This window comes from Diceros bicornis, chromosome 1 (genome assembly GCF_020826845.1).
Source record: "Diceros bicornis minor isolate mBicDic1 chromosome 1, mDicBic1.mat.cur, whole genome shotgun sequence".
In the NCBI taxonomy this organism is placed as follows: domain Eukaryota; kingdom Metazoa; phylum Chordata; class Mammalia; order Perissodactyla; family Rhinocerotidae; genus Diceros; species Diceros bicornis.
The window spans coordinates 73,914,123-73,937,606 of NC_080740.1; the positions used below are offsets into that span (position 1 = coordinate 73,914,123).

The 23,484-nt window shown below is 43.7% G+C and overlaps 1 long non-coding RNA gene across 2 annotated transcripts in view; it reads left to right on the forward strand.

Annotated features, from left to right (window-relative positions):
* Window positions 1–23,484, forward strand: part of LOC131408319 (uncharacterized) — a 268,312-nt gene that overhangs the window by 58,753 nt on the left and 186,075 nt on the right. The gene's annotated exons all lie outside the window — the stretch shown is intronic.

Sequence of the window (23,484 nt, forward strand, 5' to 3'; positions counted from 1 at the left end):
GAGGACACTGAGGCAGAAAGTGGTTAAGGAATGTGCCCCAGGCCACACAGCTGCTGAGTGGTGGGCCAGGATTACTCACACAGCTGAGCCTCTGTTCCACATCTGCCGGAAGCTAAGTGGCAGTAAGCATGGCCAGGCTTCCCTGGGGCAGGGGGCAATTTCCCTTTAGGATTTTGATTAGCCCAAAGTAAACATTTTTAATTCCAAATTTTCAGGTCCAGGGAGATTATTGGTGTAGATAATTACCCTAACACCACACAAAGCTGCCATGGCGACTGGTCCCTGCTCCACTCACCCTGTAGACCAGCCCTGTACCTGAGAGCCAGGTGTGGGCTTTGCCTCTCCCAAATGTCAGCTCATTGACAAGAGAGACCTTGTGTTCCGAGATTCTTTACAGCACCCAAAGTGTTGAAAAGCTTATTCTCAATGTCCAGAGAGTTTTTAAGTCCTCAGCATGATGAATGGGCTCTTGTGTGAGGGCCCTGGCTCCCAAGCCCTTCCTTCTTCGATCTGCGTAAAGCATGGCCTACCCATGGCAATTCCTTTTTAAACTGCAAATACTCTTGGTTGGAGAAAACTTTGAGACATCAACTCCTTCGGGTGCCTTCGTTTATCAGGTTACTTTCCTCTCAATTGTGAGGAGCCAGGTCCCTCTGCACCCAGGTCGGGGGGTGTGGGTTGGAGTCAGGCATTGACCGTCCAAGTTTGCTTTGGGCTGGCTACCCTGCTGGGCCTGGACCATGGACTCCATGTGCAAAACTGCTCTGGCGGCTGGCGGGAGATGATATTTCTTTCTTACTCATGGTCAAAGACTGAGGGGGTCAAGGACAATCTCCGGTATTTTCGACAAGCTGGGATCTGGCCTGGGGATCTTGCATTTGCTATTTTCCAGACCGCCTGCTACCCCATGGTAGCTACCCCTGCTACCTCTGAACTTCTCAGAGGTGAATAATTTAGCTGGCATAGGAATAAAGGTCCTAAACTCTCATCTCACATCATTTAGGATTCACATTTAGCAGCTAGAGGTAGAAGCGGACGGGGAGAGTGACTGAGAGAGACTGTAATCCCATGATATGTCACAGCTTTATGGCCTCCATCATGATGGAAGTTTGCCAGCGCCAGGCATGAAATGGCCCAAATCCCAACCGTGGGAAGCACATTTCAATAGGACTCCTGGAAAATGATTCAGCCACTCTCACTCCTAATCCAATTTAATGATCCTATTTTGATAGCATTACGTCTTTATTTGCTGGTTAGGAGAAAAACCACCACCTCACAAGGTCTCCCTGCAGGTGCTCTGAAAACAGGGCTACTGGAGGAGCCACTCTACCTTGCTCCATTCCGGGGGTTAGTGCTTTAATGTGAGAAGGTGGCCTTCAGACAGGCTGGGATGTTTGAAAGGGCAGGGACCAGGGAGGCGGGTGGCAGTGCTAAAAGTTCTAAACAAGCCAGCTGGGGCGGGCGCGTGGTCGGGAGGGAACATTATCTGGTGTGATTCTTTGTTTTCACGGCATCACCTCCTATTCCTCAGACCAACAGAATCACCAAGCTGTAAACGGCACACCTTACAAATCAGGGTGCCCTGACGTGGCTGGAGCGTTCATTACCAGCCGTAAAGGCACACCAGCAAGAGAGGTTGCTGTTCTGTAGCCCAATTTTCCATCGCAATAACCCAATTAACTGGTGTGTGTGTTTGTTTTACAAAGCTCCGAGCTACAATAAACCATACAGATACGTGGGCTGCAGAAAGCTCTGTAATTAGGACAAGGTGTACAAATTAAACTACTCTTTTTAAACTTCAAACCGGCTAACTTCTGACATACTGTACTGCTGGGGCTTCTGGGACTGAACCCAATTAACATCTTAGTATTTTATAAGCATCGTTTTAATTGCATTTGTATGCAATCTTCTCTCCAAGTGCCTTTCAAGGTGCTAGTCCTTGTTCAGCTTTTATTACTTTGGTGATTTAAATCTTCTCTCTCGGAGGTTCCCGTTAATAATGACTACTGCCACTTCAAATGCTGGTCCAACATAAAACTCGTCTCTCAAAAGAATTATGCTTTAAAACAGTTACATTTAACTTTATTATTACATTTTTAATTTTTTTCTCTGTTTGAACATTATGCCTTTAAACATTTTATCAACCTGTCAGCTCTTGTAATGGCTGGAAAAGAGATTCTTTTAGGAGCTGAGATGATGGTTCCCTCCCCTCGCCTCCTCTGCTCACCTTTAGTCTGGGGTAAAGGTGTTTCATGCCATAGGATGCCGTGGTGATGAGGGGTTATTTGAATGAGCAAATTTGGGTTTTTTAGAGTTTCCTTGTGGGTTTTGGAGCATCTTTGTCTACATTTTGAAGCTGAGACTTAGGGTGAGGCGAGTGAGGCATTTTCCTCCTATGCAAAACTTAAGGGGGCACCAAAAACCACAGGGATTAAGGTAAGTAACATTTTAATGCAATATTTAAAAAAATAAAATCATTAAAATAAGATTACAGACCAGCTACTTGTTTTTGTAAGCAAATCTTTTTGGAGCCAGGGCCTGGGTTAGGGTGAAGCAAGTGAGGCAGCATTGTAAAAGTGCAGACTTGGTTCCTGTTTTTATTTAGAATTCGGATATTTTCTCCACAATGGAAATTTTGGCATTCATTTCTATTTTTAAAAATTATTGCATTAAAATATTATTTATTTTGGGGTCGGCCTGGTGGCATAGTGGTTAAGTTTGTGTGCTCTGCTTTGGCAGCCCAGGATTCGCAGGTTCGGATCCTGGGCACGGACCTGCATGCTGCTCATCAAGCCATGCTGTGGTGGCATGCCATGTACAAAATAGAGTGAGATTGGCAGAGATGTTAGCTCAGGGCCAATCTTCCTCAAGCAAAAAGAGGAGGATTTGTAACAGATGTTAGCTCAGGGCGAATCTTCTTCATCAAAAAAAACTGTATATATATATTTTATTTATTTTGATTCTTAGGTCTTTTGTGCCCCCTTAAATTTTGCACCTGGTTGAGTGTTTCATTCATCTCCCCCTGGTCAGGACCCTGCTGTAAATCTAAGTGCAAGGAAGACTTTTAAAGGAATTTAAACATCTGAAGATGTCCCAAAGGAAAGTTTTCACCCAGTGATTCAAAAACGTAGGGAAAAACTCAGCCCCTTGCATATTTCTTTCTGAGTATGGTATGCACAGAAGTCTTCACTTTCTACTTAGAAGCACCCAAACCAGTGGTAATGCCTGAGTTTATGGGAACAACCAAATGACAAATCTCTTCTCCTTCATAACCCTAGCCCACAAAAGCAAAGTATTTCTGTAATTTTCCTTTGGTGCTTCTTACTGCAAGAAGGAGTTGTTAGGAAAAATGAGTACTAATGTTGTGCTCAATTAGGATTTCTGTTATCTGGATAAAAATATACAGTCGTGAGCAGGCAGTGAGATCCTCCTGGAATATTTTAAACCTTTTTGCTTGATTGAGTGTCTTGTCAAACAAAACTGGCGGCCTCTCTCCCAGAGCTGCCTGAATCTATGCAGATATGATTTCTATCATACCTTTATTATGTGTAGTCTGTAATAAGGATGAGCACATATAAATCATCTCTGGATGGCAGTTAGGATGCAATACTCAAAGGAGAAAGACATTTCTACTTTCAAATGTCTAGTGATTTCAGATATTATATAGCAAGTCTCCCCTGAGCTGCACATCTTCAATTCTGCTCAAGCCCTTCTGTGGAAGAATGAGACTTTTATATCTTTCTTTGCAAGAATCACTAGCGAGGTAAGAATTGTGTCACTAAGACCAGAGCGCTGTATCTTTTTGGCTAGTCTGATATCAAAGTTGCATTTGCACAGAGGATCCTTCTGTAATTTGATTCAAGAGACTGGTCTTGAGAGATGGTGGGAAGACCCCAGGTTTTGGGTCTGCTTTGCTCTATCAGGGCAGAGCCTTGGAGTGGGGAGGTATCAAAACTCTGTTGATCTGAATCTGCAACAAGGGCAAAGTGCACTTTTGGTGACATTTCAAAGGGTCAAAGGGTGACAATTAATAGGAAAAATTATCCTTTTTTCCTACCAAAAGGATAATTTGGTAGGCAAAAAAAACTGTATCACAAATCCAAAATCCAGACCTGGCTACTAATATTGTTAAAATTTATCAAGTACGTATTATGTGCCAAGTATTAAGCATCTCCTTATATTATCTCATTTAATCTTCAGTAGACTACAACAATACGAGTACTATTAAAATACCCATTCGACAGATAAGGGAAGAGTAAGCAAGTTATATTATGAGCCTGCCGTCACAGGTTTAGTAGCTAGCTGATGGGCCGGGATTTAAATCCAGGCACACTTGTACCTGATCCGACTTCTCATCTGCTCTGTTTTCACGTACCTCATGGTCTGGGGCCACTTCACCTCCCAGACGTCAGGAAGACCAGGACAAGAGTGAAATAGCTGGCTTGGAAATCAAAGCAAGTAGGTGGTTCAGAGGGTTTCAGGATCCCACTTCAGTCACTGTTAAAAGGCAGTCTATATGAATTCTTTGGTTGGGTTGTGGTGTGTGTGTGTGTATGGGTTGGGGGTGTCAGGGGTGACAGGCAGTAGGGTAAATCCCAGACATATTGTGAAGTCACATTCATCGTCAGGACCCCCAATTCTCTGGTCTGGAGTTTACTTTCCCTTTTAGTGCCTTCTCTTCCTCTCTCCAGAAGCCTTGGATTTGACTGCTGTAGGTCCACCAGACCAGTGCTCCACCTTTCTCACGGTGCAGCACACATAGAAAATGACAAATGAGAACTTCAAATTGGCGATCAGGCTGCCCTTGTGTCTGCTGCCCAGCTGCCTGGGGGCTGAGGGGGCTCAGGGTCATGCACTCCTATAACAGAGTTGGAGGAAACTCTGTACCAGACCACCAGCACCATGAGGCCTGGGGCCATGTATCTCTGTGCCTAGCACAGTTGTTGACTGGATATATCACTAGATCCATTCCTGGTACAAAGGAGATATTATGATAAAATAATTCCCACCAAGTCACTAGAGATTTAACCAGTCAATATACACATGTAAGACTGCCTTTCATTTGGGGAACATTAGCTCTTGAGAGTGGGAGATCTTTGGGGGCAAGGGACTTTTCCCAGCACCTGTCATCACACTGAGTGGCTTCTTTGCCTTTCAGTGAGAGGTGAGAGGTGAAGACTAGTATGCCTCAGGGAGAGGGAACAGTAAGATAAGGAAGGAGGCTTGGGGAGAGAGCAAAGAACAGAGAGAAGACAAAAAGACAGGAAGAGAGGAGCGTTTCAGGACTGCAGTCTTGTTTAATGGGAGTGAGGGGGAATGGTTGTCTGAACACAAACCCAGGAAGTTGCTGTGACGCGCACTATTTTCTACCTTATCTGCAGGCAGCTCCGGCCAGATAAGGGGTGTCACTGTGATTTCTCACTCTTGGCTGTAGTGGCTGTGCAGTTGTCCAACCCCCAGCCCTGAGTGTCTGTGTACGAGCTTCTCTGGGTTTTCTCAGAAATCCGAATGGTTGGCACAAGAATTCAGACAGACTTTCGAAATTGAGCAGCTGAGAGTTGAGATCCCAGCTGAGAGTTGAGAGCCCAGTAAGATGCATGGTTCTCCATAGCTTGGTGGAAAAAGCATTGCCCTATAAGGGTCCCAAGATCTTCATCTGTAAACTGGAGACGACAATTTCTTCCCAGCCTACTTTCCAGAATTGTCAAAGATGATCCAATCTCCATAAAAGTGCTTTGAGTACTGTAAAGTCTATACAGATGTAGGACATTACTATGCTTTAAGGAGGCAACATAATTTCAAATTGGGAAGGGAAGCCTGTGTAGAGGTCAGTTGGTCTATCCTTTTATCTCAATGCAAGAATATTTGCCCTTAAGTGATTTGATACTACGGATTGCAAATCCTACTCTGAAGCTCTCTAGGGGTGGGCATTTCACAGTCTCATTCACTCTTGCAGTTGGGAAGTTATTCACACTGAACCTAAAATTTGCCTGTTGTAGTAGGAGCTCTTACCTTTCTTTACTTCTGATATGGATGGAAAAAGCTACTCTAAATCATCCATAGTAGCATGTACTTTTATGTGCTTAAAGACCCCTCAGAGTGCCTCCCACTGGCTTCTTTTCCTTTGAGCAGGGACCCCTGTTCCAAGAGGTCCTTTTAATTCAGTTCCCAATTTCATTTTCTTTCCTTCAATCATTTGGACTGTTCTTTGTGGAAGTTGAGGTTCCAAGCCCTCAACTTCTGTCATGCCTTGTGACCCAGGAGTGAGGACAAACCTAGCTCACTTTGGGGAGAGAGGAGGTCTGGTTGAGTAGTTCCTGTGGGCAGCAGTTGGTGATGGAGGAGCGGTGGGGCATTTTGGGCCACCGTGTTGCTGATTGTTGACCTAAGAGAGTCCTAGTGGTAGTCCCTGGCCAGATTTAGCCTAGCATTTGGCAGCTGGAAGCCTATGGTAGGTGATACTTGCTGAGCAGATCCACTTTTCTGGCTTGATGCAGACAGACTCTGGGGCATGGCCCAGATAGGCTAAACTCAGAGTATGCTGACATTTGCATATGGAAGACATTTAATATGTGATTCAGTAATTGCTCAGATGGCAGCCTGAGGTCAGCAAAACAATGCTGGAGAAACAGACAGAATTCTAGGATGCTAGTTCTAGAGAACTAACCTTTGACAAACAGTGTGACTTGGCCTCTCTCAGCCTCAACTTCCTGATCTGTGAAAGGAGGACAATAGCTATTTCACTGGATAACATGCGAAGACTAAAAGAGCTAAATGTATGTGAAAGACTAAATGTATGTGAAAATGTAGAGGACAATTTTATTTGCAAATTATATGAGAGATTATTATTATTTTTTTATTTTATTAACCTTATCATTCACCTCACTAAACAAACTTCTCTATCTCCGTGGGAAGAAACAATGGAAAGCATAAATTCTTGAGACTCTAACTGGACAAAAAAGTCATTGTGTCAGATTTCCCATTTGGTACCTGAAACCGCCACCAAGCAGAGTCATTGCCTTTCCATGTGGAGACCTTGGAGGTTGGTGAAATTTCCTTGTTTGGCTGGGCCTAGAGGGGTCAGGCTGGTTGAGGTGCCCATGCCAGAGAGAGACTGAGCAATTATTTATCACTAGCATTTTGAGTATTATGCCAGGCTAGTTGAGGGTGCATTTTCTTGGAAACTCTCTGAGGCTACAGAAATGGATCTAACACTGACCCTGCACTCAAGAACCTTCTAGAGTTTAATCATTTCTTCATTCAAAACACATTTATTATGCTGCTATGTGTTAGGCACTGTGTTAATTTTCGTGATACCATGGTAAACAAGACAGATCCTGCCTCTGCTCCTGTGGAAGCTACACTCTAAATGTCTGTGGATGGACTTTAGGGCATCGACGAATTTCCTGAAATTGGATACAAAATTACATGTATTTGTGCTGTTTTCTTTTTTTTTTTTTTTCCGTTGGGGAATACGTTTGTATCTTTGACAGGATTTTCAAAGAGGCTCAGGACTCCTCCAGAAAGGTTAAGAATCATAATCTGGTGGGAAAGATAAGCTATTCACATGAAACAGTAGCTACAAGGCAGGAAGTGTTTTGTTGTAGAGAGTACACTGTGGGTATACAAAAGAGGGAGTGATTCTTGTTAGCTGGGCTGTTTGGGGAAGGCTAAGTGGAGAAGGATGTATTTGACCTGATCCTTCAAAGATGGGAGAGTGCAGTTTAGTGCCTCTTTATTGTATAACTCTTGGAGAAACCTTTCACATCATAGTATGTGAATAGGGCCCCTTGGAATTGAGCGGTGCACAGCCCATGCAGCCATGTATGGCAACCCTGAGTTAGTTGGGGGAGAGAAATCATCCTTGTGTTGGTGAGTTATGGCTCTCTTACCGAGTAATCCTAACTACTCCTGTGTCATATCACGCCAGTGGAATAGAAAGACCAATAGGGGAAACACCAAAGAAAAACTCAGTCATATCACTGCTTGTGGAGCAAACTCAGTGTGTAAATAGGATCAATTTTCTTATTTTTCCATTTAATTGCTTGAAATCCTCACATGCCTTATTAAAGGAAGCTCAGTCTCCTGCTGCTCCTTGAATTATCCAAAACCCCAGGGCTTGCTTACTTAGCCCAAAGGGTGGTCTGTCTTTATTGGACACTCGCTGAGGAGGGAATTGGAGCATGGTCAGTCTTCTAGTGATGTGGTTTCTCATTGGCCTGTGATGTGACTGGGAAAGCACAGTTCTGCATCGTTCTTGGGCAAGGCTTTGGGTCCAGTCTAGTCATGATTGCACTAGAAGCTCAGGCTGTCTTGGCTCACCCTCACTTGCTCGAGTGTCTCCCAGGGAGGAGGTTGTCAACAGCATCATTGGTTAAGGGCTGACTTCAAAGTCCACCCCTTTACCAGCCTAGAACATTGATCCTGCTTTCTTCCCTCTGACTCTTTCCCCTGGGGGGTGGGAGAAACCATTCACATCAAGCCCTCAAAAGGCATAAGGTCTTATTACATCCCTGTCTGAGAACAGTCGAGTACTCTCACAAGATCTCCCTTTTGAAGAAAGTTCCCTTCAGGGATTTATATTGTGATGCAGCTGGTAACTTCTTTCTCTGAAGAAAAAGAAATTTAGCCCAAGCTCAGTCTCTGGTAAGCAGTCATCTGATGGGCTCCCTCTCTATGAACAGGTCTTATAGTTAAGGTAGTGCAGTGGGAAGAATATGAGCTTTAGACTAAGAATCTGGATTTGGATGCTGCGTCAGACCTGTGACCTTGGACAGTTTATTTAATCCTCTCTGAACTTCAGTTTCTTCTTCTTTGAAATCTTCTCTGAAATCTCAGAGACCCTGAGCTAACTGTGAGGCCCCAGCCTTCAGGCAGCCCAAACATATCCCCTGTATTCTCCCCACTAGGTCTGCCCTGGAAGCCCCAACTGACCTCACACTCAGCTTCTCATGGCTGGTCCCTCCTGTCTGTGCCTTGGAGGCATTGGTGACCCTGGGCCCACTTGTCCTTAGCCCTGTTCTGCCAAGACTCATTGCAGGGGGAAAGGGAGATCTTCCCAGGAGACTTAGTTCCTCCAGTGAGGTGTCCTGTGGGACTGGGGCCTGTGGCCAAGGAATGGCCCCAGGAACTTAGCAACAGAAATCAGGCATGTGTTCTGTGCTCTGGCTGCCTGCCCCCCGACCCCCATCCAGGCAGTGACCTGGGCTGTGCTTTAGTTAAACTTGGCATTGGCATATTGAGCTCTTCTTGGCATTCACTGGGCAAAGAAAGAGTGATGTGCTATGGCTATGGTCTTCCCGGTAAAGGACAGAGGGACTCAGAATGCTCTGTGCCTATCTGGGGGCTGGCAAGCTGGACTAAGCAGGGTGCTGTCTTGCACCCTGAATCTAGTTCTGGGCATGGCTTTGCTTGGTGCTTCTGTTTCTCATGGTGTCTAGCCAGAACCCATGATAATTAGAAGGTAGTTCCAGCATGTTTAGGGTAGGGAGGAGGAGCACCGTCCCTTTCCCTCACTTGCACATCAACGTTAGGTCTACCACCTATGACTTGTGTTAACTTGAACAAGTTACCTCTGTTCCCAATAGGTTTCCCCATTGGTAAAGTGGCAATAGTAATGGCTGTTGTGATAAGACAATGCTTGTAAGACCTTGACACAGTGCCTTGCAGGTAGTAAGTGCTCAGTAAACATTTGTTGCTGTTATTATTATTTGCTTGAATAGCTCTTTTAATTTCCCAAAGCTTTCACACACCTCTTACTTAAAATTTCAAGTGTTATGGAACTTCTTTGCAGGAAATCAATCCCATGTGACAGTTGAAGAAACGGAGGCACAGAGAAGTAGGGTGACTTGATGGAGGTGAGATCGTGAGCCAGGGTCAAGTCAGATCTCCTAACTTCCAGGGTTGCCCTCTCCTGGAACCAAGAGAATAAATCCAATAACTTTATCATCTTCAAGCACAGCCCATACTCCAAGTTCCCTGTCTGTTGAATTAATAATACTAATAATAGCACCAGTAATTATGATCTCATTTAATCCTTACAACAACCCTATGAGCTAGGTGTTATTATTCACCCCATTTTTTGGATGGGAATATTTAGGTTTGGGGGAGTTAAGTAACTTGTCTGAGGTCACACAGCTAGAAAATGGCAGGACTGCGATTTGAATCCAGATCTTATCATCTCTAGAGCTGAGCTCTTAACCAGTTCCGGGTTCTCTCATACTCATTCACATGGAGCTTTTTCTTCCAGGTGATAAATACCTATCCCAAAGGTTCCCAGAAGCTGGTCCAGGCCTGCCTGCCAAGAGGGAGGAGTAAGACGGAGCCAGGGAGTTGCAGACTGAGTTGGAACAGAAGAACCTGAACAAGGCTCATTGCCTCATTGAAGTTGAGGCAAATGTCTCTCCCTGAGCAGCCCCATGGGTCAGCCACATATGAGGTTGTGGCATGTTGGAAGGCCTTTGGGAAATGTTATCTATTCTCTTGTAGTTGACCTTTTCCAGGGCTCATGATCCAGCTGACCCTTGCATGCCCCCTTGCCTGCAATGGCTGAGAGATAACTCTTCAGCAAACACTCCCTGCCTGTTGTTGCATCAAGTAAATGGAAATTGCCAGTGTTCAGCCAGGACCTGGAGTTAGGTCTCACCAGCTGGCTCCAGGGGGGAAACTTTTACATGGAGAAACACCAGTGATAAATTCAGTGGGACGGGACCTATGGATGCATATGTAATGGATAGCTGGAGCTTCTGGATCAGGAAGCTGCAAAGAGGGGCCTGTGCTGAAAGCCCTTGGAGCAGGTCACATAATTGTGTTTGGGCATCAGGATCATCACAGCATGTCTCTTAACCTAGCTTTCTAGTTAAGTTCAAGGAAGAAACCCATGGCTCCTGCCCAAGGCTCTTATTACAAAGTCTTATGACTGGAAGGGACTTCAGAGATTATCTAATCCAGCATATATGTAATATTCATCTTTCTACTTCCCAATCCTGTGTCCATAGCAATGGCAGACATCACTAATTGATGGCAGTGTTCCCTCTGGAAAGGCCTAGCTGTAGCCTCAGAACCCTTTAATGCCTAGTGGTCCAAGCAATATGGAGTTGGCTATAAACTTTAACTTTTAGCCTTAGTTCTCTTCATATGGTTCCTTCATGGGTCTGAGGGAATGGAGGACTTGGAGAATCCTGCTTGGGAAATATAGGCACTTCTGTCTTTATTGGATGTCACTAGCGGCAACCTGAGCTCTTGGAAAGGATACTAGATCAGGAGATGTGAAGTCAGGGTCTAGTCTTGATGTTGCCACAAAGATATTGAGTGATGTTAGGCAAGGCATGACCTCCTTGGATCTCAGTTTGCCTCATCTGTAAAATGAAAGGCTTGAGAAGACAACACAATTGCCATGGACCTTCTTTCACAAGTGTGGCTTTGGCATGTTTTGGTGTGTCAAGATATGTCATGGTGATATATGTTCCTTGCTCCTAGGAGGCAGTATCTATATGCCCTATGTCACCGAGGGCAGACGTGTGACAATCATACTGCCACTCTTCACTCCCATGCCTGTAGCTTACATTGGCAATGTATACTCTGTGAGGACTTGGTCTTAGAATCCTTCTCATCCTTTTTGACGTTGTGGTCTAGGCAACCATTGCCAATTGATCAAGGTTTGCAAGGGAAAGAAAAACTATTTGCCATCTGTTATGGGCTGAGTTGTGACCCTCCAAAAAATTCATGTTGAAGGCTCAACCCCCAGTACCTCAGAATGTGACCATATTTGGAATCAGGGTCTGTACAGAGGAGGTTGAATTAAAATGAGGTCATTAGAATGGGCCCTAATCCAATATGATTGGAGTTCTTATAAGAAGAGGAAGCTTGGACAGAAGCACATACAGAGGGAAGATGACATGAAGACACAGGGAGAAGATGGTCATCTGTCAGCCAAGGAGAGAGATCTGGAACAGATCTTTCCCTCGTGGCCTTCAGAAGAAAGTCACCCTGCTCATACCTTGATCTGGGACTGCTAGCCTCCAGAACTACGAGAAAATAAATTTCTGTTGTTGAAGTCACACATTCTGTGGTATTTTGTAATGGCAGCCCTAGCAAACTCATACTCCATCCTTTGCCTACATGGAGTTTGGCAGGAGAGAAGCAAACAAAAATACAAAATAATCAGAGTGTTCATTTTGCCATCATTGCCACCATAGAACGCTGCCCTTGAAGACCTGATGAAGTTGGGGTTTTATTGCAAGGAGCTAGGAAAGTAGAACCTGGAGAGCTAACCCTAATTCTATGGCCTTGGGTGAGTCTTTGAACTTCTCTGAACCTCATGTCCTCATCTGTAGAGTGAGACATTTAGATTGAAGCAAATGTTTTCAAACTCCTTCTTAAGCTTCAAAATTCCTTATTCAAACAAAATCTTAGGCAAAAACTTAAGAAGTAAAATCTAGATAAACATAGAACTGTTCTGATAGAGGTAGAATTAAGGGTCTTGGGCCCATCTTCTCTCCTCCAACCCCTGGACCCTTAGCACAGCTAGAATTACAAAGACCCCATCCCAGATCAGACGTTCTGCAAATCCAAGAGTCTAACGTTCAAGTCCATTGGACTGGAGGACCCTTGAGAGAGGAGTGGTCTCTTAATTAACTTAGCATAGTGCCAGGTACACAGCAGGCAGTCAATAAATGTGAAAGGAAGGAAGGAGGAAAAAAATGATAGAAAAAGGAAAGAATAGCCAATATTGCCACAGAATTCCAGGGGGCCTGAGCAGTTCTGCAGGTATCTTGAAGATATTCTATTTTGTTTACTTTGGAAAAGTCGCCTGGAGCTCCCTAGCATCAGGCAGAGCCTGTTGGCTCACCTAGAACTTTCTTGCATTTTCTGAGAACTAAGGCCACAAACTGAAACTAAGTCGGGCGCTGGAGAAATCGAGGAGGTTGGAAATGGACTTAGCTCTCCAGCAAGGCCAAAGGGTTGAATCACTATTTCAGACCAGTTGGGGTTTGACCGGTTGAGAGTAAAAAAGAGAAGTTGGGCTCCTGGAAGCCAGGAACCCTGGGAGGTTGGTTTTCTTCTCGGCTCGCACCTAAGTGTTTGGCATTTCACCTGCTAGATGGCGCTGTCCTCTAAGGAAAGAGCCAGCTCTGCTCTAACCGGCTCAGTCAAGGAAACAGGAACAACTAAGTTGAAAAGAATGGATGGACAAGAGGTAGAAGGCATGGAAGACAGGCCTTTCCCCAGCAGCAATATCTCCTTTTGTGATGGTTCTGGTTCCTTTTATAGTTCTTATTTTGCAATGTGGGTGTTTTATACATTACATCTGAAAAGCCACAGGGCCTTTTGCTCTGAACAAAAGTGAATAAGAAATATGTGTCTGTGCGTGAGTGTGTTCATGTGCGTGTGCGTGTGTGTGTGTGTACTGGGAAGAAGGGGCAGGTCTCCAAGGCTGCAACTTACAAATGACGTGTCCCAGCCTTGATCTTTGGCCTTGACTTAAACAAGATCAGTGGGAAAAAGAAACAGTCCTTTCTCCATACTGCCTGCCAAGCTGGAGCTCAGACTCCTGGTGGCTTTATTCTGAAGGCTTCTATCTCAGCTTCAAACTGCAGGGGCAAATGGCATGTAGGGACCGAGACTCCCTTTCCCCGGGGCAATGTTAGTGTTAGACTGACGTGCTGGCTCCCAGTCTGCATGTGAAATCAGGGACGCAGCCTGCAAGTACTCCCACTCTATCAGCAGCCAGAAGGAAGGAAAACAAAGATAAGGGGGGGGGGGATGGAAACCAGGAGGGGACCCAAGAGGAGGCAGAGGAGGGCTGAGGAAAGACAGGAGACAAGGGAACAAAGACCAGAGGTGAAAGGTGAAGGGGGTGGGGAAGGGCGAGAGGGACACGTGGGACCAGGTATCCAGAAAGAAAGGGAAGGCCCACGGAGAGGAGCCACGGTGGAGGAGAGAGGATGGACCAACGGGAGAAACGGGAAGAGAAGGAACCTGGAGTGGAGCTTTCAAGTCTGTGCTACAGCCAGGAAACTTAAAAGGCAGGGGAAGGAGGCTCTGCCAGGCAAACAGGAAAACAGAGGGAGAGGAAGTCTAGTAATTAGAGAAAACCTGACCAAGGGCCTGAAAGGAGGGGAAAACCACTGTGATGGGGAAGTTGCAGAAAAGCGAGGCAGTAGATAGTGGCAAGGAAGCTTTGAAGCAGGAGGGTGGAAGCAAGGGAGGCAGAGAGCAGAGCTGGGCTAAGAAAGGGAAAAAAAAGCGAGGAGATGGAACAAGCAAAACACAACACGATTGAGAGTGAGGGAACAGGGAAAGAATCATTAAAAGAATGCTTGCCTTATAGTTATAAAAACTAGAGTGTGTGTGTTTTGGCCTGCGGCCATTGTCCAGGAAACACAGTATGGCTTTTAAGCAAATTGTGGAGTGGTTGGGTCCACACGTTAGTAGCTTGCCCTGGTCTGCTGCTTTGAAATGCAACTGCTCTGAGCTGCCCACTTGTTGGCTGGCAGCCTGCTCTGGGAACATCAGATGGAACCTGCTGTCCGCACCGAGGGTCACTCCTGCTCGATTTGTGGTGCTCCAAGTTCAGAGGCACCAGCTTCTCTTCCAGGGCAATTGCTTCCCTTTGCGGGCCAAGAGTTGAGATGTGTATCCTGCAGGGTGACCTGCTTGCTGTCTCTTGAATCAGTGGTCCCTTTGAGGATGTTTCTTGGTGAGATGGGAGCAGAGGCTCTGGGAGGGCAGAGGGGGAGACATGTTACAGGCAGTGCTGGATGGAGGTGAAGGGAAGGCTCCTGGAGTCTGATGGCCACAATTCAGTTCCTAGTTTTACCATTTTACTGTGTAACTAGCATATGCTCCTTAGTCTCTCTGAGCCGTAGCTACTCGTCTGTAAAATTGGGCTCGTGATCACACCTATCTCCTAGGGTCCTGATGAGGCTTAAATGAGATGATCCATGTGTCTAATGGAGTGGCTAGCTCATATTAATGCTCGCTAAATGTTAGCTGTCCTTTTTTGTATTATTATTAAAGACCAGATAACTATGTGTGTATATGTGTGTTTTGGGGGATCAGTTCTTGAATGCAGAGTAAGGGGCTTCGATTTGAAGGTACTTTAGCAAGAGAATGATCTGTGCACATCATTGTTTGCAAAGGTAGATCCAGCAGTGACATGTGGGCTATTTTGGGGAGTAGAGGAGACCATTTTGGTGACCAGAGCATGCATGAGATAGTGGGTACCTGGACTAGAGGTAGTGGGGGAGAGGAAAAAAATTTAAAAGATATTTTGAGAGGCAGCTCAAACCCACAGAACCTTATGATTGGATAGACAGGTGGTGGGAGAGAGACCTTTTAAGCAGGACTCCAGGGTTTAGGAGACTAGAACAGGGGTCACAGGGAGCTCTCAAGCTAAGAATGATTTTTTACATTTTTAAAGGATTGTGAAAAACAAAGAAGAACATGGGACAGAGACTGTATGTGGTCTGCAAAGCCTAAAATATTTACTCTCTGGATCTTTACAGAAAGAGTTACCCCACCTCTGACCTGGGCTGGGGTCTCAGAAGAAGACTCTGCCCCAGAAATCAGGAAGCCTGGAGGGGTTTTGAACAGAGTGCAATGCCACCCAGAAAATTAGAGCAGTAGGATTACAGCTGGAGCCAGGTTTGTGTGAATAATATACCAATTTCAGAGTCACATATTTATTTCACAAATATTTTTTGAATGTAGGCTCAGAGAACAGACAGACCTGGTTGAATCCTGGCTCCATCTTCCTACCTGTGACCCTCACCAAGTTATCAACCTCTGTGTGTCTCAGTTACCCCACTTGTAAAATGGAGGTGATAACCATATTTACCTCCTGGATTTTTTTTTGGAGCATTGAATGCGATAAGACATATAAAGCATTTAGACAGTGCCTGGTGCACAACACACAATAAATATTAGCTTTTATTGTTATTGAGTACTTAGAAGCCCAGAGATGGAAATGAACATGGCATGTGCTAAACAACAGTAAGAGGGTGAATTGATTTGGTAAATAAGAGTAAGCAAATATTACTTGCCGTTATTATTATCATCAATATTATCACTCTTTTGCTGTTACTAGAACTTAGGGTCTGGTCTTGGGACCCCAATGTTCTTATTTCTAAAGCATTAGGTTTGCTAAGATCCCTTCCAACTCGGTTTTTTTTTTACTTTTTATTTTTTGTCAATTTCTTCCTCCTTCCTCATTTCTCTTCCTCCCTTCCATCTATGCAGTTACAAACACGCTTAATTCCCTTTGACATCTCTGACAGCCGGGTCATCTCTTCCCCACCTCTTTAAAAATCCTGGTCATGTAAGAACGATTCTATTTTTCCCTTCACCATTCCCAGTGATCTCTCTTCCTTTTGCAGCCCCTCCCCCTCCAGGCGCTTCCAACAAAAGAGTCAGGTCATTTTTCTTGCGGTATCAGCCGAATGTCAGCCTCGAAAGCATTTGTCCTTGTTTCTCTGAGTGTCGGAAGTTCTCCGTCTTCCCACTAGGACTTTCTGAGAGCATGGAGTGGATCCCAGAATTTCTGATCCTCCCCGCTGCAACTGAACCTCTTCCCACACTCTGAGAAAAACGATCGGGGGCAAAAAAAAGGCCGACAGAGGAGCAAGGCACGCGGGCCTGGCCGGCTCGCGGCAGCCGCACGGGGTTTGTGCTGGCGGCCACGCTGCGCCCCGCCGGTTCCTTACTCCTGCCTTGAGAGGCCAGTCGGGGGAGAGAGATTAGGGTCATCAAGATAAGGCAGAGAATATTCAAACTGGAAGCAAAAAGGGGTTGTTTTTCCAATAGTAAGTAATCAGGGAACAGGAGGATGTAATTTGCAGATTAGGAAAGTGAACAAAGAACATAAAATTAACTTTATAGCAAAGAGGAGCACAGTCTGTTTGAAGACATAAACCTCCATAAAGCATTACTGTGGATAAAATCAGACTGTTGATTTAAACTAAATAGGAAATATGACCAAATCAGGGAGAGGACAGGGGCTCAGTGGAAGTTGAGGTTGAAACTTCAGGCAGTGATGAAAGGCTGGGATGGGCCTGAGAGACCTGATGGGGCCGTGTGTGTGTGTGTGTGTGTGTGTGTGTGTGTGTGTGTGTGTGTGTGTGTGTGTGTGTGTGTGTGTTGGGAGAGATGTAGGATCAAAGCAAGGATGCCTGTGCTAAGGGCATAGATAAGAGGGATGTGCCTTACCAGGATGTCTAAACTGCCTTTATTTAGGGATTGTCTTTATTTAAAAAGTGGCATTGACTTCCAAGAACTGGTAAACAGCAAGTATGCTCTTGCACACATGCAGTCCTGGCCCTCCCTCTTACTGTTAATTCTCAAATGCCCACAAAAGCTCATCTGAAACACCAGCAGCTCTCCCTTTGAACACCAGTGCTGACCTGGGTACCAAAGCAGAAGAGTCCCAAAGCAATGCCTTGGATCCCGAGGTGATTAGAACAGGGCTCTGTCCCCTTTTATGATAGGTTTACCAGATTAGGATAAAACCCCTACCTGGGCAGTGAGAAATCCAGCTCTGTGCTGTAAGCTGCCCTTTATTTCCCGATGCCAAACCTTCTTGGCCCTGCATTGATTAGGATAGGAGATTTTTCTTGTTTTTGTTGTCTTTGGCCTGCTGAGGCAGGACTCTTCCCAAGGACTAAGGTTCGGAGAAGCATCCCTGTGTAGCAGTGGCTCCATAGTCTTCACTTGCCCTTCCAGGTCCATTCTCCTCCCTTCTCTGTCCTGCTCTGACCTCTGGAAGCTGCATCCTGGGAATCCCTCACCTTCTGGCTTTCTGTATGGTCCAGCTAATGAGAGGCACCAGTCGGAGACCAGTAGGCTGGAGGAGAGAGAGAAGGCAGGTTATTATTGCCTGGATTCCCTCCCTGCCAGGCTGCAGGCTGGCAACAGCCTTCTCTACTGAAGTTCAGAGCTCCCCTACAGCTATAGCTTCAGCCTCAGCTATAGCTCTCTCTGGGTTCAGGGCCCTGGCCTTGTCCCGTCAGGCAGAGGAGTGGTCATGTCCCCCCTGCAGCTGTTACACCTGGAATGCTTCACCGTCCTTTGTTGGCTTCTTTAAATGTGCCCTTGTATTTAATAGTCCCTTCATCAAGTTCTCCTCTAATGCCCCCATTTGAGGATGCCATTCTTGTAGGACCCTGGTGGATATAAGTGATGAGAGCTCTTATCTGGAAATCAAGAGGCCTGGGCTACAATTGAGGACCTGTCACAAGTTGATCGTGTGACCTTGGGCAAGTTGTTTCTCCTTTCTGGCCTCAGTTTCTTCATCTGAGAAATGGGGATGATGCTGAGGTCATCTTTCAGCTAAAATGTGCCATGATTCTGCTTCTACTAGTGGTGTAGTGGGCAGGGCTTTGTAGGAAAATAAACATGGGTTTAAATCTTGGTTTTGATACTTATTAGGTGTGTGGCCTTGGCCAAGTCTCTTAATTTTTTTGAATCTTGGTGTACATGATCAGTAAAACAGAGAAGATAACCCTTTCCTTGCAAATTGAGGTGGAGGATTAAATAAAATTAAATGTATGAAAGCAGCTAAAACAGTTCTCATAACACAGGAAGCATCCATTCCATGTTAGAGCCTTTTTCTTCTTTTGTGGCTTTTTTGGAGGGAAAATGCCTGAGCATGAGGGAAAAGAAGTTTGTTGGCTCTGGAGGTTCCCCTTCTTTCCACCTCTAATTCTGTTTATTTATATTTGCTGACATCTCAGCGTACAGACTCCAATTCATTTAGCCTTTCCAATCTGTCTAGTCCTTGAAGATTTGTCCCTGGAGCCATTCCTTCAAGAGGAAGGCAGGCCGATGGTTAGCTGGAAGGAGGGAACCAGAAGAAGCAGGCTCTGGGCACCGTGCCACTCAGCTGGCCTGGCATTCTGACCAGGACAGGGATTTCTTTCAGCTCAGAGCTCTCTGGGACAGCTGAAACATTTCAGGGACCTTACTTTTTCTCCTTTATGCAGATGTCACCTTTATAACTGAAGGATTGGGCCTCTAATTTGTCATGGTAATTGCTCATACCTAGATTTTAGGCCAAAAAAAGCTCTCACACACCCCAATCCATAGTCCTGCCCACCCGTAAACTTGCCATAAATGATTTTGTACAGAAAAATTTTTTTAAGTGTGTAGAATGGGACTCTTGAAATTTTTGCTTGAAGTGTCAGTATTTAAGTGTTGACCCGCCACAGATAGATCCAGAGTGGACAAAGCTGTGAGTGAAAGAGTGTTTATAAGTAGTTTCTTCTAGTCACCCTTGGTGTCCTCTTTTTTCCTTTCAGCATCTCAATTTCCAGATACTCAACATCTGTAACTGCCCACAGTTGACCAGAGACCCCCTTGCAGTCACTTTACCAGGATCAAACAGGCCCCCGTAATTATGCCCCTATTGAATATAAACTTATGTGTCTTATGTCTGTCAGTACCCACTGAATGCTCTCAAATATATGATCCATTCTTCTATCTATCCATCCATTCATCCAACCACCCACCTAACCAAGTAATTGACAAATATTGATTGGGAGCCTCTTATACACAAAATGTGGTGGTAGGCTTTCTATAATAATTTTTCAAAATTGTCAGTCACAGTACCAGACTTAAGAAATACAGAGTATATTTGCAGACCAGAAACAACTAAAGATAAAAAGTTCTCCCGTAATGTCAGTGCAGGCAGGTACTAAGTGTCCGGTAGTGATAATAGGCATTGTTGAAGTTCAAAGGAAAGAGAGCACAATGGGGCAGAATAATAAGCATTGACTTTAGAGAAGAAATGGGAATAGAGCCAGGTCTTAAAGGATAAGTAAAGTTTATGTGAGTAGAAAGAAAGGAGAAAGCTACCAGATAAGGCCTGGGGGCAGGGAAATGAGAAAAGATAAAAGATAGAATTCTAAAAGTAGATCTATTTGGCTGGAGTGAAGCATTTGAGAAACTAGCTGTGGTAAGATTGGAAAGGTTGATTGGGATTGGTTTCTGGAAAAGAGGCTGGAATGTGAAACGGTGGAGCATAAGCCTTTCCTACAGGTAATAGAGAGCTTCTGGAGATTTTTCTAGCCAGGGAGATATACCTAGTATAAGTATTTAGAATGAATTAGAGTATGGAGTGTTTGCATTATCTATTGACTCACTGATTCATAGATTCATGCAACAAGAGTTTAATGGGCTATTGTGTGCTTAATTCAGTGATCATGACGGACACTAGTTATTATGTCCCGGCTCCTTCAGAAATCAAAGGAGCTCTTGCCTTGGGGAGAGTTTCGTATTCATCAAGACCAAATAGTTAACTCAGAGATGAAGAACGCAAATAACCATTACAGTTAACTCTTTTTTTGAAAAAAGTATTTTTATTGTAAAATTAAACACAGATACAGAAAACCAAACCAATGTGTAGCTTAGTGAATTGTTATGTGGTGAATATCCTTATAACTACCACTCAAATCAAGAAATAGAATTGCCAGCCACCCCTATAACCCCTCCATGTGCCTCATCCCAACACAATCCCTCCCTACCTCCAAAAGTAACTACTATCCTGACTTTTATAGTAATCGCTTCCTTGCATTTATGTATGGTTTTATCACTCAAGTGTGCATCTCTAAACTCTGGTTTAGTCTTGTCCATGTGTTTTTTAACTTGATATGCCTTTCAGGTCTCTTTTAATCTATGATTTCCCCCTTCACCTCTTTCTTTTCTTTATGATTTATCTCTTGGCAAATCTGGGCCGTTTGACTTGTCGAGTGTCCCATAGTCAGATTTGCTGACTGTTCACTCATGGTACAGTTTAATGTGTTCCTCCATCTCTTGTATTTCCTGCAAATTGGGAGCTGGATCAAGAGGCTTGATTCAATACAGGTTTGATCCCTCTAATAAGGTTATAGGTGATATTATATCTTGTGTCTGGTTTATACTGTTTTTTGATATTAGTCAAAGCAGATGCTCAATGTCTATAGCATTAATTCGTTGGGAGTTGAAAACAGTGATATTTTAATTTTATATATTTATGTTTTTATTTATCTCCTGGGATACTTTTATAAGGAGACGCTTACACATATCTACTATTTTGTTACACAGTACTACAATTCATACAGGATAGGTAGGATAAGGTTTTATTATTTCCTTTTATTTACCCAGTTTTCAAGATAACAATTGGATCATTGTTTCCTCAGAAGGTGACCAATTATTATTTTTTAAATATTTGTCATGAACTCTTGGATTTATATATATTTGATGAGTTTCAATCTATTGGAAAGCTCAAATCTTTTGCCAGTGGAGAACTCTTCAAGGTGCTTCCTGAGTTTTTTTGACATAACCCTAGTAGTTTTTAACAGCTTCTTTCTAACTGCATGTCAAGATACTTGAAACTCATCATGGACGTTTCCTGCCTCAGATCTGAAATTAGCCATTTCTCCAAGAAATCCTGGTTTAGTTCAATGGGATATGTCATTGGAAGATCAAATCTGAGTGCTAGAGATGCTCACAGCTATTGGATGACTTTTGTTTCCAAGTCCTTTTAATGGAAAGAGCTAGAATAAGCAAATACCTCATGATTTCATACTGATATTTCTAATTCAGATTCGTATCTACAGGATGTTTACCTAGCATCTTCTGTATTATCTCAGCAGCTCCTTTCTCTCACCAGAAAATCCTTGAAGGCGTGGGGGATGGTAGAATTAGAATATCCCATGATTAGCATTTGCTTTTTTCTACTTTACAAATACAGCACTCTCAGAATAATAATACTTGTACTATCATGATATTATTATTACTGAATGCAAATGAAACATTTTTTGCATATGCTAATCATATCCTCATTTTTTATAGTTGTAGTATATTTGCATTTTAAATCATATAGCCGTTACATACTAGAGTCTCTACCTTTTAACCCTCATTTAGTCTTTTATCTACAAGTAACTATATATCTAATATTCACCAGCAATATCTGTCTGAAACTTGTTCTTTAGTAGACTCCTTAAGAAGGGCTCATGGGAATAATATTCTCTGAGTCTTTGCATATTATTAGCAGTCTGTGATTTCCTGGATAAAAAATCCTTAGTTCACATTTTCTTTCCTTGAATATCTTAAATACATTACCCTAATTTCTTCTGGCAAAAAGCTTTGCTGTCAAAAAAAAGTCTGAGGATAATTTAATTTGATTCTCTTATAAGTTATATGCTCCTTTTGCTTAGATATCCACATTTTTTTCTCTTTCTTTTAAACACAATAATTTTTCTAGAGCATGTCTTGGTTTTGGTCATTTTGGGTCAATATTCTCAGGTACATGGCATGTTCTTTCAACATATAGTCCAAATCATTTTTTAAATTAGGCAAATTTTCTTGAATTATAGTTTTTGGTATTTTCTTTGTTCTCTTGAGATTCCTCTGTTCCCTTGCTTTCTTCTTCAGGGACTCCTATTAATTATGTATTGGATCCTCTTTGCCTATCTTCCAGTTAACTGTTTTTAATGTAAGTTCCAATTGTTTGGGTTTTGTGATAATTCATAAGAGGTCTGGGCAAATGTGTGCCTATTTCAAAACTGATTCATGATTTGGGGTAATGACTGACAGTGTTTTTTTTTTCCCCCCATTGAGGAAGATTCACCCTGAGCTAACATCTGCCGCCAGATTTCCTCTTTTTTTTCTTTTTTGCTTGAGGAAGATTAACCCTGAGCTAACACCTGTGTCAGTCTTCCTCTGTTTGTATGTGGGTCACCGCCACAGCATGGCTGCTGACAAGTGGTATAGGTCTGTGCCCGGGAACTGAACCCAGGTTGCCAAAGTGGAGCACACCACACTTAACCACTAGGCCATGGGGCTGGCCCCTGACAGTGGTTTTTTTAATATTATTTTCATTTTATTAGTGGGTACTGGAGAAACTGAACTCCAATCTCCATATGCATTTACAGTACAACAGCAGGCCAGTAGAATAGAGAGTTTGGTGCCCTGAGACTTTTGCTGCCCCCAGATCAGACTGTCTAAAAATCTGAGACTGGCACTGGAGATAGGAACCTCCTACCTTTATGGGATTAGAAATCTTTTCTTTGCCTTTTCCAATCACTAACGCCTATTAGGAACAGAAAACCTCACTTTCATCAAGCATACAAGTCTAGGGAAATTGCATTTATTTGTTTACCATAGAACTTAAAAGAGTAAGGATGAGGATGGCTCTTGAGGCAGGGGGAATGATATGAGCAAATGCATGGAAGCCAGTTTGGGCAAAACATGTTTTGTAGTTCAATAGAATAATTTTTAATGGAGAAGAGGTGAAATAATTATCCCCCAACATCCTATGTTCTGTGTGGTTCAAAGCAAAATCATTCATTATAATAGTGTGAAGTTGCAGATCCACATGACCTGGACTTTTATTTCTGAAGTACATTGGTTTCCTGTTGCTGCTATAATGAATTACCACAAATTTAGTGGCTTAAAACGATACAAATTTATTCTCTTACAGTTCTGTAGGTCAGAAGTTCAGAATGA